Source organism: Ascidiella aspersa, chromosome 5 (assembly GCF_963924565.1).
Source record: "Ascidiella aspersa chromosome 5, kaAscAspe10.2, whole genome shotgun sequence".
Lineage (NCBI taxonomy): Eukaryota > Metazoa > Chordata > Ascidiacea > Phlebobranchia > Ascidiidae > Ascidiella > Ascidiella aspersa.
Genome location: NC_139451.1, coordinates 11,414,258 through 11,417,044, shown reverse-complemented (window position 1 = coordinate 11,417,044; position 2,787 = coordinate 11,414,258). Strand labels below are relative to the sequence as shown.

Genomic DNA, 2,787 nt, shown 5'->3' with positions numbered 1-2,787 from the left:
GAACGCTCTCGCTCGACCTCTCCGGCAAAGCGGACGAGATCGGCCGGTGATGCGGCCGCCGCGAACGACGACGTCTCACCTCCGCCGGACCGCGCCGACATTCACTTTCACTGCGCCCATGGGTTTCGTACTGCCCCGTGGCTCGCGCTCACGTTAGACTCCTTGGTCCGTGTTTCAAGACGGGTCGGGAAGGTGGCTGACTTCAGCCGCGGACCCCGTGCGCCTCGCGAAACGACACCGGAAGCGCGACCGAGACGAAGAGGCTGGGCACTGAGAACAGTCCCCGACCCACGACGCCCCAGCCGGCACCGGGCGCTCGGCCCCGAAGGGCAGACGCGGCGATCTCTCCTCGCCCGAACGGCGGGCCGACGGACACGCGCGCCTATAGTACCCGACCGAGGCCGGGTTACCTTGCGCGCGGCCTTCTCGCCGCCGTCCAGACGGTCGCGGCCTTCGCCCGGCGCTAGTGCGCTGGTCCCCGATCGGGCGGCGCCGCCGGCGGCCCGTGAGGGTCCGCACGACAACGTCGCCGACAGGGGGCCGGCTGAAAGCGACCGGGCGACCCGACAGGCCCTCCCGTTTGCCTCTCGACGGTTTCACGTACTCTTTAACTCTCTCTTCAAAGTGCTTTTCAACTTTCCCTCACGGTACTTGTTCGCTATCGGTCTCGTGACCGTATTTAGCCTTAGATGGAGTTTACCACCCGCTTTGGGCTGCATTCCCAAACAACCCGACTCTGGGAAGACGCCGTAGCGCGCCCGCCTGTCGCCGCCATGGGCCTGACACCCGCTCTGGGAAAAGGCCTCGATCAGAAGGACGCGGGCGACCGGCGAAGCGCGCCGTGACGAATTCCGTACGCCACAATTCCGCGCACTCCAAAAGCGCGCGGATTCGGCGATGGGCACATCCCGCTTCACTCGCCGTTACTGAGGGAATCCTCGTTAGTTTCTTTTCCTCCGCTTAGTAATATGCTTAAATTCAGCGGGTAGCCTCGTCCGACCTCAGGCCGAAAGTAAGGACCGGGACTATTCTTCCCGTTCCGCGCTCGCCGTCGGCGCCGCGCGCCGCCGCGCACCTCGATTCCCGCCCTTGAGCCGCCAGCCGTTGGCCTCTTCGAGGTCGACTCGCCGCCGCCGCGCGGGATTCTGGTCGCGATCGTCGCACATCGTGCCGTGCTGTCTTGAGCGGGACGGGCGCTCGCGCGTCCGACGCCGCAGCAGCCGCGCGGAGAAATCCCCGCGCGGAACGTTTGCAACGCGACCCTGAGGCGGGCGCGGCCCCGGGATTGACCCGAGGCCGCAATTTGCGTTCAGAACGTCGATGCTCAATGTGTCCTGCAATTCACACTAATTCACGCAGCTAGCTGCGTCCTTCATCGACTCACGAGCCGAGTGATCCACCGCCAAGAGCCATCCACGATTGTTTCGCTCGCACAGTGCCTCGCACTAAAGGGTGACAAAATATACCGCGCCGAGCGGTCGGCCAGGCCGACGCTTGAAGCCGGAGCGCGCGGCACCGCGGCACTCGACGCGCAAACATTACCGGGTGACCGAATCGCCGGCCGGCGCGCCGCTCCTCGCGGGTCGGGCGCCGGGTAGCAAAAACTTTTTCTCTCGCTTGTCCGAGTTTCGCGTTCGCCGAAGCGTTTGCGAGACCGTTAATGATCCTTCCGCAGGTTCACCTACGGAAACCTTGTTACGACTTTTACTTCCTCTAAATGATCAAGTTAGATCGTCTTCTCGGACGCCGGCTCGACCGTTGCCGGCCGCGCCAGGTCCAATCGGAGGACCTCACTAAACCATTCAATCGGTAGTAGCGACGGGCGGTGTGTACAAAGGGCAGGGACGTAATCAACGCGAGCTAATGACTCGCGCTTACTGGGAATTCCTCGTTCAAGGGAAATAATTGCAATTCCCTATCCCTAGCACGACCGGGGTTCAGCGGGTTACCCAGACCTGTCGGCCAAGGCGAGCACATGCTGATCCGGTCAGTGTAGCGCGCGTGCGGCCCCGAACATCTAAGGGCATCACAGACCTGTTATTGCTCAATCTCGTGTGGCTAAACGCCACTAGTCCCTCTAAGAAGTTAGACGCCGACCGATTGGGTCGCGTAACTAGTTAGCAAGCCAGAGTCTCGTTCGTTATCGGAATTAACCAGACAAATCGCTCCACCAACTAAGAACGGCCATGCACCACCACCCACAGAATCAAGAAAGAGCTCTCAATCTGTCAATCCTCACTGTGTCCGGGCCGGGTGAGATTTCCCGTGTTGAGTCAAATTAAGCCGCAGGCTCCACTCCTGGTGGTGCCCTTCCGTCAATTCCTTTAAGTTTCAGCTTTGCAACCATACTTCCCCCGGAACCCAAAGACTTTGGTTTCCCGCAAGCTGCCGGAGAGGTCGTAAAACTAACGCCCCCCGATCGCTAGTTGGCATCGTTTATAGTCAGAACTAGGACGGTATCTGATCGTCTTCGAACCTCTGACTTTCGCTCTTGATTAAAGAAAACATTCTTGGCAAATGCTTTCGCAGTCGTTCGTCTTGCGCCGATCCAAGAATTTCACCTCTAACGGCACAGTACGAATGCCCCCGTCTGTCCCTCTTAATCATTACCTCGCGCTCCGAAAACCAACAAAATAGAACCGAGGTCCTATTCCATTATTCCATGCACCATTATTCAGGCGAATCGCCTGCTTTGAACACTCTAATTTTTTCAAAGTAAACGTTCCGGCCGCCGCCGACACTCAGTCAAGGGCACCGGCGGAGAACCGGAGGTGAGGCCAGGACGGC

The 2,787-nt window shown here is 60.1% G+C and overlaps 2 non-coding genes across 2 annotated transcripts in view; both read right to left on the bottom strand.

The window, feature by feature from the left end:
• Window positions 1-1,257: 1,257 nt before the first annotated feature.
• On the bottom strand, window positions 1,258-1,411 carry LOC146143601 (5.8S ribosomal RNA). Its single transcript, XR_014501187.1, has one exon. It is a non-coding gene; the product is annotated as a 5.8S ribosomal RNA (ribosomal RNA).
• A 247-nt stretch (window positions 1,412-1,658) lies between these two features.
• The window catches only part of LOC146143600 (small subunit ribosomal RNA), a 1,811-nt gene continuing 682 nt past the window's right edge, over window positions 1,659-2,787 (bottom strand). Inside the window, exon 1 of the ribosomal RNA XR_014500381.1 lies at window positions 1,659-2,787. This exon is cut by the window's right edge and continues 682 nt beyond it. This is a non-coding gene — a ribosomal RNA (small subunit ribosomal RNA).